A 13200-nucleotide genomic window follows, 5' to 3' on the forward strand; every position below is an offset into this window, starting at 1 on the left:
TACTGAAAGTGTGAATAATACTCAGAAAGAAAAGTTCGGAAAGAAAAGTGTTCTGAGAGTATATCATAGGAGAAACTGACCTAGGGCTAATGACCCCGAAGATTTCCTCGGGGGGAATTGCTAGAAAAGGATTGGAGGGGCATGAGCCCAGGCAGAGGGCAGTTTCGCTTTAGCAGTTTCGCTGATCCGCTGCTTGCTTGGCGTTCTGGAGTTTCCGAGTTTCGGTTCCGGTTCCGGGTCAACTGCCCTCCTGGAAGCAGGGCCTCTTCGTTTTTGACGAATCAGCGGAAGGTCAATGGTAGCCTAACGCTGCGTCAGAGCGCTCACGTCATTCGCCGCGCTTCTCTCCTCACGCAGGCCTTTGCTCTTTTCACACGGTCTGGGAAGAAGGGTGAGGAAAGCGCGGTGAGGTGTTTTGCGCGTGTATGCAACAGCACGTTCAGCCAAGTTTTATTATAGTAAATTGTGGTAACTGTTCCGTTTCATTATTGTTGCTACTCTCTTACTGGGCCTCATTTAGAAGTTAAACTTTATTATAGGTGTGTACGCCTAGGGAAAAGCAGTATGTATAGGGTTCGGTATGTGGTATAGAGATGTGTGCTGTGATTTCAAGCGACTGCTGGGAGTCTTGAACCGTAACTCCCGTGAACGAGGGGAGACGGCTGTACTTTGTTAAGGTTCGTTGTGGAGACAGAACAGACAAGTTCAAGGGCTAAGAATGGCCGAGGAAGGCTGGCATGCCCAAAGCCAAGGCAAGCGTAAAGGAGCATGGGGCTAGAATTTACAAATTGCTGCTCATCTACAATGGTTTCTGTTCTATGTAGGCAGAAGCACTTCCCTTCATCAATGTCAGACCGCCCTTGTACGGCTCACAGCAGGCCACCTATCATGGTTACTGGAAAACGGACTCCTACATATTTGAATGTAAGAGCAGCCTCAACAGTTCCCAGTCTTGACTTTTCATTTCATTTGGCTGAATTGTGTTTCCACATGTGCACCCCAAATATTGCCATCTAAAATAGGATAAGAATTCCTTGATTGAAGAGATTGTAGGGGTATAAGGAGAAGACTGTTATTATTTACTATCATAGTTATGGGATCTTTGGTTTCTAGAACTTTAGTACCAAATCAGTTTTCCGCTGCATTCTATACATTTGTAGAGGATTAGAGGTCTTGTGGCTGAAATGCTCAGAGCTTAAAGACTGACTGTAAAAAAATAGTATACCTTAATCAGTTTCAAAGTTAGCATCCTCTTGAACTAATAATACCTTAATTAGTCATATAGCTATCAAATGACATTTCCATTTCCTGCTAGTCCAATTGTTTCAGTTCCATAGAAACCTTCTGCACTGAATGCCTTACTATACAGTCAGACATGTAATTTTATATATACCGAATGTAAGTATAATCATACACATTAAAATTTTAATATTTAATCATAATTTATTTTCTTGCATTTTAAGAAAAATGGTCTCCTGTAATTTTAAAATAAAATTTAAAATAAAATTTATTTTATTTGTATTTGTTTTGATAAGGTATTAAGAAATCTAGGTCAATGAGGATTTCTTTTCCCTAATCATTTTGCTCTTAATAAAAATTTGAAAGTTTGTCTCAGACAGAATTTGGAAGTTTAAGGGAATAGTGTCTCTGAGAAAGAAAAAGCATTTGAAATGTCTAGAAGAGCTTGTGATTTCAAAGACGTTTATAAAAATGACATAATCTTATTTTTCTTCTATCTGCTTCTTCCACTAATGACTTTTATTCCTGAATATCTTATTGTTCTAATTCTGTGTACCAATTAAGTGGGATCTGATTACTAGTGTTTCCAAGGCATGGCACAGTGACCTAAGTCATGAGGCATTTTGGTAATGGAGATATTATGCTGGGATGTGCTTTAGTCATTCTAAAAACACGTTCCATGTTTCTGTTTAAAAACAAGTTTTAAACATACAGATATTTAAAATCTCTCTGGAGCTTGTTTCTATCACATTGGCACTTCAAGTTTAAAGTCTAAAAATTTTAAGAATAGTTTGTAAAGATGAATATGTTCTTTTGTGAATTGGTATGAGGACAAGAGGGACACCACAAATTACATTTGAGTCCCTGAAAGTCATGAAGGTCAGGTTTTCTTTTTTTTGAAAATATGCTTTTGTACCATATAGTTAGGTCAATGTGAGCAGAGTTCTGTTAAGCTTTAAGCTTGCCTTCACTGCTCCTGGAATGAAGACCTTTTTTATTTGTTTGTTTTTTGTGTCTCTGTATGTGATTAGCCTTAGTGACTTGATGTTAGGGCAGCCTTCTATCCTGATTTACTCTGATTTGAATTCCAAATTGATTGAACAAACCACACATTAATAGGTTGGCATTATTCTATGGACATAATACAGTGATTGTTGGAGAAGTGTGGCTTCAAAGTCCACCCAGGGTGTCAGATAGTAAATGGGCCTTTTGTTGCCTTTGGGGGTTGGATTATTTGTCTTTGTCTTGCTGATTCTGAGATTGTTGGACTGAAATCTAACTTTTTCTTTTCTACATTTTGGCAAGAGATTAGAAAATCTCAATAATGTTTCTTTAAAAGGCTTCCTTGACTTCCATAGATAGAACTTTGTTTCTGAATTAACTTTTATCTCCTGAAAACCTTGGGGTAGGACAAGCCAGGCATTTATACGACATTTGCAACAATTAGAAAGTACACTGGTTGGGACTGATCTTTGGTCACCAAGTTTAAAAAGATTGGATGCTGTAATGCCAATTGATTGTATGATTGTTTAAACCTCCCTCATAAAGGATTTTTAGCTGAAGAGTCTTTGTCTAGGGCAGGCCTGTGAGCCCCAGCTGCATCTGTCTCTGGAATGAATGCCTTTGTGTAAATGGTCTGCCCTGCACTGATATTTGATCAGCCCCTGTTTGTATCTCAACCTATTTCTACATCAGCAAAGCGTGCATATAATGCTGGTCTTTGTCATCTGCTTGAGAAAATGCTTGGGTGATCACACGTTCCCACTCTACTGTCACCTTTGGATGATTAAGTCTAGTAGAAACAAGTGTTACTGAATAATTATATAAGTATTAAGTGAATGACTGATCCATGCCAAGCTGAGTGAGGACTGGGACTTTGTTTTCAGTTCTCCAATCTCTCCACCCAACCCCCAAGGTGAGCTCTCTGACTTGGCTGCTTTGACTGATCTTTTTTATTGTTAGAACCTTTAAAAGAGTAAAGAAACTCCTGCAAAGCCAGCAGTACCCACACCGACACCCATGCCTCCTCTGCCACTGCTTTATACAATGATGTGGGAATAAAAAGTCAGACTGGTGGTACTATTTCATGATCTAGCAGCAAGAAATGTACTTAGTGTCTTTCTGTTTTAAATCATAACCTCAGAAAGTCACAATCAATCCTTATGTCTTAAGAAACTAAGAGCGATGTTTCTCAACAGAAATAGAGTTGGCATTTGAGACAAGACAGTTTTTTGTTTTTCCTTTCTCATGTGTGAGTTTCCCAGTGTTGTACCAAGTTGACTATACCTGACCCTTTGGGTCCTAGATACCACAGTCACCTAATAGTTTTGACAAGAGAAACTTCCTCTCTTTTCATTCCCACTCCCATATTTACAAATGTGTCTGGGAAACTGTGGAGTGGTACCTGACTGAGAACCATGGTTAGGTAGTATGATCAGTGAACTATTTTGAAAAATACAGAGGCATATCCACTATCCATAGTTTACCATGTTTTATAAAAATTAGAATATGAAAAAGTAACATTCAGCCCTAAAACTATAGAATATATGTAGACAGTTCCTGCCTTTTACAATATTCCAAAAACGGTTTACATTTTTTTAAATTTATTTAATGAACTGTAGAGTTTTTTGAATAGAAAGGCCAAAGGCTTGTTGAGATTTGGAGTTGCCTTGAGGTAAGAGACCCTATAGAGTTGAATTTGCCCAAGTTTAAATTCTTTTTTTGGGCCTTGAACTCTTTCAGTATTATCTAGGACAATTTGACTAGCTTGACAAGCTCACTGGCTCAGATGTGATAAGCATATCAATTAATTTTATATTTGGAGCCATATAAGCATATTCTCATATCCTGTCTCTATGGTGCTATGTCCTAAGATCAATGAAACTGAGGATTTCAGTAACCACGTGGTCACATGGTGATTGAAGGGAAATGACAGGTCCAGAAGGCTAGGTCCTCTAGGCCATGAAGATGCCTGAGCAAATATCCTTTCGTGATTGAGTGCTCATGTCCCTCACAATTTTGATTCCCTCTTCTTTGGAGAGCGGTAGAAAGTTACAAGATTTTACTTGTATACCTAAGTGTTAACATCACTGATTAAATTGAATCCTGTTTCTAGCCCAATTTACTGTTCCCACATGTCTAGGAAATGATCTATTGCTTCCTGTTTGGGGTTGACATTAATTTTACCTTCAGAGGGGAATAGTCTTCTTCAGCTCAGAGTTCTTCCTGATGACTCAGGAAGAAATGAGTCATCTCATACACTGTAGATACTCATTATATAGATAAAATAGCATTGATGACAGCAAATATTTATAGAGCATTTACTTTACGCCAGAAATGGAAATAAGCATAAAAAGTTAGAGAATAGGTCTTTGTTAATACACATTTAAAGAATTCTCAAAATACCTCAGTGAACAAGAATTATATAATAAATTTAAACAGGTTGCTGTAATATTTTTTTATGCATTTGTGATCTTATATTGTTCAAAGTAATAAAAACATTGTACCCCATAAACACTTGGTCATACTTGTATCTTAGCCTCATTTTTCTTCCACTGAATCATTCTTTCCTCCATTAGGCATCGAGCAAGCTGTCTCCAAGCATGAAACATCATTCACCTCATTTCAGACAGACTCTGTGACAAATTACAGCCTCCTCAGACATTAAAAATACATTGATCAAGAGAAGTTGTAAGACATGGAAGAAAAATTAATCCATACCCCTCTTAGAAAGAAAAGAAGAAACCACTTTTGTGAATGACCTTTGGCTGAACAGACCATCAAATCTTAAAGGTACCTGCCAGTTTCGCATGCCTTCTGAGGTAAGTGTACTAAGGAACATATTTTAGACTTCCTATCCACATTAGTCTTTATTGTGAGATAGACACAAATCATGTGGGTTGCTTTTCCCAGCTTCAAAGGTAAGCTCATTGATTCTTACCCCATCTTTTTCTCCAGAATAATTTGTTTGGTTACTTAATTTTTGCCTCAGTCAACCAGCTCATAGCATTTCCCTTGCTACTGCGCCATTTTGAGCAGTGGGTATAAATTTGTCCAGTCCATGTGTCCTAATTCAGTGCATTAGTATTCTGTGTCTCTTGTAGCATCACCATAAGCTTAACAATGAATTTATTCTGTTACAGGTCTGTAGGCCTGAAATTTGATTCTTATCTCACTGGGTTAAGACCAAGGTGGTGGATATTTTATTATTTTCACCTAAAGAATCCTAACATATATAATATTATACACAGACACACATGTATATTCCAAATGGTAATTTTGGTATGTTATACCATGATTTCTAAAACCTGTAAGGAATAAATTAGTTTAGCTATCTAGCAACAAACTAAAGATTGTCATGAAGGTAAACTTAAAATAGTACAGTACTGATATAACAGAAGTATATCACCACTGAATGGACTTTCCCAGGAGGGACTCCCCAGAACTGAGTAAGGCAACCTGGACCCAATCAGATATTCCCTTTAGGCTGATAAATGGAAGTCAGGTCACTTGAGCTTAGAGTATTGCACAAGCTTGCTATTCATCCTACTCTTAAAAGTTTTGCTAACAACAGGATGCAGAAAAATTCTAGTCCAATGAGGCTATTCTGCCTTACTGTAGAACAGGGTGTGTTTGCCATATTATACAACCTCAGAGGTGGAAGGAGACTCCTAGCATGAGAAAATACGAAGAACCTCAGGGAGAACACATCACTAAAGTTCAAAGGAGAAAGGAATGGACACCTAATGAAAGCTGCTGACATAGATGTTTTCTAAGAATGGCAATTATAGTTCTTTCCATATAGCTATTTTTTAAAAATTTATTTTCATATAGCTACTTTTAATAAATTCAATTTAACTAAAGCAATCAAATAAGTTGAGGATATGGATATAATATATGAAGACTGTAGTACTAGAGACTGAATAGCATTAGTATACTTTCATCTGGTATTTCAGGTAACTAAGGAACGAAGTTCTGTTATTCGCAAATTTGCAAAGTGGGTATTATAAAATTAGGTCAACATTGTTTGGAAGAAGAAAAATAAAGAATTATACTTTCAAGCTAAATTCTTCCTCCTCCTTGTTTTATTTTCCCTAGGGAAGAACTTTTAAACTGTAAAAAGTGATAATTAACAAGGCAGGGTGAGAAAATAATGAGAAGAAAACATAGGGGTAAAAGGGATTATTATTAACATCAGAGATTACTGGTTTTCAACTGTTTTAATCATGCTAGAAAATCAAACTATAATCATATTTTGAAACGAGAAGAAGTGCAGGTATTTTTAAAATCTTCCGTAATAAAAGTGTATAATTACCTCCAATGTATTTCAGAAGACATACTAGTAAAATGTTGCAAAACAAAACAAAACAAGACCTCATTAGTGTCTGTAGTTTTTGTTTCCCCATTCAGATGGTTTCTTCTCTAACAACACCCACCCCCCTGCCAGTGACTTTCTGTGGACCATGATTTTAAGCTTAACTTTAAACTGTTTTTACTACTTACAGTATAGTACAATGCTGTTTTGCTTTCTTTCTTTCCAAGCTAGCTGAGGAAGATGATAAGAAAGTTATCCAAAGTTTTATTGACAGTATTCTTTCCATATAATTTTAAGTTTTCAAGGATTCAGGTCATGTAATGCTTAGAGATAAACTAGTCATTAACACTTAATATTTTAACATTCATGTTTTTCCCTTTTAGAAGTAAGTTAAGGATATGGTGGTTTAAAAATGAATATTATGGAAGTAATGATTGCAAAGGCAGACATTGAAGCCTTAAATCTGCTGTCTGGGAAGATACAATTTTTATTTTCTCTTAGAAGACTATGTCTGCTTTTAATTACATGTCTGAGAAAATAAACCCATTTAAAACCCATTTGTCAGTTAAATTTGTCCCATGGGCGGTCTGTTTGTCATCAGTGCTTCAAAGGCCATCAGCCCATGACCTCATTGCCAGAAAATATATTCAGTTTACTTACAGTTGCATATTCCACGGGTTGCTTCAGTTTCTACATTATTTTCCCACCTATGCAGCCATTCGTTGCTGGCCCTTTGACCACAAAATTAGTTATAGATGGGAGGTGTGAGGGAGAAGAGGGCATTGGGAGAGATTTTCTCAGGTAATGAAGGACTTGCATTGCTGTCCTTAGTCTAAGGATAGACCTTAGACTATCTAGCTAAACTACCTTCAGAGATGCAGGCTGAACAGGGTGTCCGTCCACACATGGTTCTTGGAAGAAGGAGGAAAACAATCCCCCCCACGCCGACCTGAATCTCCACAGACGCTTACTCCACAAAATATTTGGTAAAAGACACATTGTTGTAAAGTTCAGGTTTTTCTCCTGTGACACTTGCTTGTTCCTTTTTTTGTTGTGCTTCACTATGCAAAGCTATTCTGGGGGGGGAACTTCTGCTATCTGAATAAGATCTCTGCTGGATTTTTATTCAGTGGTTAGCACCAAAGGCTCCTATAGTACTCTGGTTAGATTTTTGCAAGTTGCAGTTTTTCACCTCTGAGCAATTTTGCTTGGCAGCTGGGCATTCTCAAATGACACTGCAATATCTAGAAGGCTAAAATTAAAAAAAAAAAAATCAGATTTTTTTCAGAAGAACTTTATCTCATGTTGTAATACGGGGCACACAATAAGTGTTTCTTGATTGATTTGTAACAGGAGTGATGTTTTGTAAGGTAGAAATACAGGACCATGTCACCAGGATGCTTTGAAAATTTCTGAAGATATCTACCAGTAAATAGCTTCTCTCGGTATTAGGATACTTAAAACTTACATCATTAGTTACTCTTTTGGACTTTTTCCTGAAGATAAAAATGCAGTTATTACTGATAGTGAGTGTTACTCTATTAGCTACCATTATTGTGAGCTGTAAAATAATTGTAAACTAATCTGTAAAATTAAAAATGGATATGAAAGTAACCTATTCTGTATTCTGGACCATGGCTGCTTAAGGCATGAGAAGGGCCATGGGACTGTACGAAGTGGGCAAAGCTCACAAGGACACAAGAAGAGGCTCTCTGATGGAAAACTTTGTCAGTGAACAATTGTCTTCTTCTTTTTTTTTCAATTGTCTTCTTCTATATAAACTACTTTTTTAAAGGTTTTATTTATTTGAGAGAGGAAGAAATAGAGAGCACAGAGGGAGAGCAAGAGGGAGAAATTGACTCATTGCCAAGCAGCCCAGTGCGGAACTTGATCCCAGGACCTTGGGATCATGACCTGCGCTGAAGGCAGACACTTAACCCACTGAGCTACCCAGGCACCCAAACATTTGCCGCCTTCTAAAATTTGGCCAAGACTTTTGGTCTCAGCCTAGTTTCCAATGGATCTTGACTCTTCAGAAAATTCACCAATGTTCAGGTTTTATCTCCAGTTATTTCCAGAACAGTCTGCAACCTGTGAAATAACTGAGAATGAAAGAGTAATAAAATATTTAGCATTCTCTAGTTTCCAGAGTATGATTGAAACTGTGGAGGTGTATAGCCTCTTTCATTGATGTCACCATCAGTAAACTCCAGATATAAAGGAGGAGATGGGTGACGTGTTCTTCTGACTGTAAATGGTTTTCTTGAGGGTTTTCAACCTAATTGAGTATCTAAAAACCATTTTGAGAAATTTGAGTAGGAGATGCATTGCAACCACAAAACACTTGCTACATTCCAATGGGAGTCAAGTGCCTTTCATGGTTTAATTGTAATGATAAACATTATCAGCAAATTTGTCATATCTCATTATTAATTATGCATTGTCGTTTGTTTCTTCAGTTCTAAAACTACTCATTAGAGATTCCTTAATTACCCTAGAGACTTAGTGACCACATTCTACTGTCCTGCTTCAGTCTTCTCCCCATACTCAACCCTTTACCTTGGATTAATTCAAACTTAAGATATATCAAATGGATATTGGACCAAAATTCCCAGGTTTTACAGTACTGTGCAAATATGCCCTCAGCTAAAGAGTTAAATAACTTTATGAATGTGTATTTTTTTTTGAAGGCAAACATCTAAGCATTTCAGTGTTGTATACCTGGGTGTGGCTAGAGCTGAATGAATGTATGTGTAAGGAACAGATCCCATTTCAAATAATAATGAGTTCTGCTCTATACCTGGAGGTTTATTCATGCAGATGGTGGTCACAAGTGAAATCACTGCTGCAACATCTTGACAGAGCTTGACAGTATCAATAAAAAAACTTTACAAATGCATACTAACCTGGAATAAGAAAGGTGGCAACCAGATGTCTTAAGACTCTATCAGGAGAGCATGTTATTGCGCGGGACATGTCTAACTTGATGACATGACTGTTGGCAAAGGCTCTACCAATGATGAAGTAAACTTTAGGATCCCAGGACCACAGAGATATACACAAATCAGTTATTCTAGAATACAAGTTGTATTTCTTTAGTGACAAATATGAACTTATCAATTATTAATTTGCATATATAAACCAACTAAGTAAAATGAATTGCAGCTGTTATTAAATAATAGTTAATAACCTGCTAATCAATCATTTTTCTTAGAGGAAGTACAAAAATCATAAATGCATTCATACTGTACCTATAAGTTTCTAGACTTATAAACTTACATCTAAAAATTCAATCACAGCCATAGAATGATGTAGATGCAGATGATGAATCAAGAAATTGCCAATTTTGTAGATTAAAAATAGCCAAAAATTGGCAGCTAATATAGCTCAGCCTAATAGTTGAGAGAACCAAAACATTTAATGATTAAGTATTTTGCACAACCTCCTCTAGTTTGTAGTAGGTGAGCCAGCTTTCATCCAGAGTCTGTGTGTGTACAAATCTCTTGGCTGGTCTGTTTTTAGTATTCCGTGCTGCTCAGGCTCGGTGACATCTCCAGTTCTGTGGCACTTCCACTGCAGGAAAGCACCCTGAACAGAGAAGCGCTTCCACTTTTGCTTGAGACACAGGGACACATTACAAGCCATTTCATGCTTGAACCATTTCAGTCTGCATCAATCTATTTTCCTCCCTTTGAAGAAGGGCTTGTCCTTGGTTATATCCTAAGTGAGCAATGAAGCAGTCAAGTGGAGAACTTATCCCAGTTTCTTTAGAAATCAACTGATGGGTATATTCAGGGGTTTATATAGGAACAAACGAACCAAGTACATTAAAAGACAAAGTTCTTTCATATATCTTTTAGAAGCCAATAAAATTGATTTTAATTAGTGTTCTGGTATGCTCATTGAGACACTGCACTACTGTGTTATACATATATCTTTTCCCCCCATACACATGCTGTTTGAAGCAGGAAACAAAAATAGCCTTGGGTCTTATCATAATTCATCTCTTTAAATAACTGTGCTGAATTCATTTGCTGTAGCTGGCTTCCTTGTTTGCTTCTTTGCTCCAGTAATTAAAGATACATTGCATTAAAAGGGGGCAAAAAAAGAGAAAGGGAGCCAAACCAAGAAACAGACTTAACTATAGGAAACAAACTGACAGTTACCAGAAGGGAGATGGGTGGGGGGATGGGGGAAACATCAGATGGGGATTAAGGAGGGCACTTGCTGTGAGGAGCCCAGCCCTACTGTGGAAGTGTTGCATCACTATATTGTACACCTGAAACTAAGATTACAATGTATGTTAACTGGAATTTAAATAAAAACTTTATATATATATATATATATATATATATATATATATATACACACACACACACACACATATATATACATACATACATATATGTGTTTATATATATATATTGCATTAAAAGAAATTAACATGAGATTGAAATTGAAAAGAGTGACACTATTTTGTTTTCCTTCTAAGAGATTCATGTATATAGGCATTTTTTTTTCTTTCTCTTCCTTTCCTCTTCTTTCCAATAGTCTCCTGTATATGTGGCTGTTTTAGAGATGTTTTATAACTAATAAACACAGACCTAAATTGGTATGGGCTAGTGTTTTCCTGAGGGAGAGATGTTAGATCATGTCAGTCATGATTTCATTTTCTGAAAACTATTTTACACATCCATTCTCTTCTGCAGTGGCTACTGTCATCTCTTTCTTTCCTTTATCTCACCAAGATTTTTATCTCTTGGTATTTGTTTGAAGCAAAAAATAAATGTTTCTGTAAAAGAGGTCCATTTAAAATATATTATTGGGCAAAAATGGGATTATGAATATTCTACAAAGATAGAACATTTAGTTTGTTTTTTGCATCTAGACCTTCGGAACTAGTATTATAAAAAATTATTTTTTGAAAAAGGATATTAAGCCTAGAGCATAAATAGGATATGTATTTTATTTCATGACTGTGTAGACTATCAGATAAATTGTTAGATGGCATGGCAATTTAATTAATATGGTCCCAAAATAAGCTATAATGGTAGCTGATGATACAGAATTATAGGGATGTGACTTAAATGGAAATAACACCTAAAGCAAGATATGAGAAAATCTTATCTGTGGGCCCAAACCAGCCTGTTGTGAATTTTTGTGAATAGGCACATTCATTTGTTGTTTTGTCTGTGGAAGCTTTCCTGCTGCAATGACAAAATTGAGAAGTTGCAACAGAGATCAGAGAGCCCACAAAATTGAAAATGTTTACTACCTTGCTCATTTATCTTTCTGACCCAGATTTATAGCAAAAGTTCTTAGAAGTCCTATGAAATGAATAAAAGGCTGAAAATAAAATACAGTCCTATTTTACAACTAAATTAAAAGATGTGGAAGAAATCTTAGGGTCTTAGGCTAAATCAGCATTCTTTTAAAGGACTTGCAATTCAGAGGAAGTCTAGCAAGTAGAGGTTAGTGGATATATGGAATGCAGTCAGTAAATGAGTTGTTTTCATAACTTTCTTTGGTACATGGTTTTCAGTATATAGCTGCACTAAGGGTTGTGTTTTAATAAAGAATATGAAGAGGCAGTCCTGTAAACCTCAGTGATAGAGATGCAAATGAGTCTTCTAACATAAAGCTACCTGCCAACATAATTATCTGCCAGCTTCGATAACGAAGAGTTAAGGTGTTTCTTTGGTTTATTCTGAGTCTTTTTGGGGGAAGTTTGGGCTTGTATTAGTCTGGATAGGCTAGGATATTTTTCAGTAATAAACACCCCCCCCCCAAAAAAAAAACCAAACCCAAATGTCAGAGGCCTAAAAACAAAAGTTTAAGTCTTGTTCAGATAGAGGGCACTGTACTTTAGGCACCTGTCCTCCATATGATAGCTCAGCTTTGCATCTCAGTAGCAACATATGCTTCCATGATTGCAAGAGCCAAGGAAGAGAATTCTGAAAAATTTTCAGTGGCAATTAAATGCTCCTGCCCAGAAGTGACACATATCACCTCCACCTGCATTCTATTAAAAAAAAAAAAAGTAATATAGCCATTCCTAACCTCAAGGAGATAAGAAGCTATAATTGTGCCATGTATCCAGAATGATGATACTAGGAAATTTTGAGGGTCAGCACAGGGCATTTGGACAATAGGTTGGCTCAATAGTAGTTTTTCATACTCCATCTCAGCTCCTCTCACCAACCACCCAGGAGTGTCTTGAGAGGGTCATATATTTAGTCTTTCATGAGTAGGAGAGAATCAGTGGGAAAAATGTTAGTATTCAAGGTGGATACAGGTTGGCAAGCATATAGACTGATAGCAGTGTTGCAAAGATCAACTAGATTTCCGAGTTACTGATTATTATATGTTTCTTTCTCTGTTCGACTTGTCCTTTTTGCTTAACTACCAGTGTGTGATGGAAAATTAAGACCCTTTTCCACTGGGTTTTCAGTATAACAGCTAATTTAAAATAATACTGTTACCTCTGCACCTATCAGCTCAGCTTCAATAAAAACCAAACCAAAACAAAACTGAACTAGTTGCTCCTCACCCTGGATTCTACATGAAGAGGAACATAATCAGTTCTTTTCTTATCCTTCAACCCAGGGTCGAATTCCAAAAACAGGTCTTCTAGCAGTTCCTTCTTG

At 36.7% G+C, this 13200-nt stretch overlaps 1 long non-coding RNA gene across 2 annotated transcripts in view; it reads left to right on the forward strand.

Annotated features, from left to right (window-relative positions):
• Positions 1 to 313: 313 nt before the first annotated feature.
• Positions 314 to 13200, forward strand: part of LOC309845781 — a 129406-nt gene continuing 116519 nt past the window's right edge. The window contains exons 1-2 of one of the 2 annotated variants that reach the window (XR_014301509.1): positions 314 to 405; positions 4818 to 5060. This is a non-coding gene — a long non-coding RNA (uncharacterized lncRNA). Of the gene's footprint in view, positions 406 to 3093; positions 3155 to 4817; positions 5061 to 13200 lie in introns of those variants that run through there. The other variant, XR_014301510.1, reaches the window with a different exon arrangement.

The sequence above is a fragment of the Mustela nivalis genome, assembly GCF_964662115.1.
Source record: "Mustela nivalis genome assembly, chromosome: 12".
NCBI classification, from domain to species: Eukaryota; Metazoa; Chordata; class Mammalia; order Carnivora; family Mustelidae; genus Mustela; species Mustela nivalis.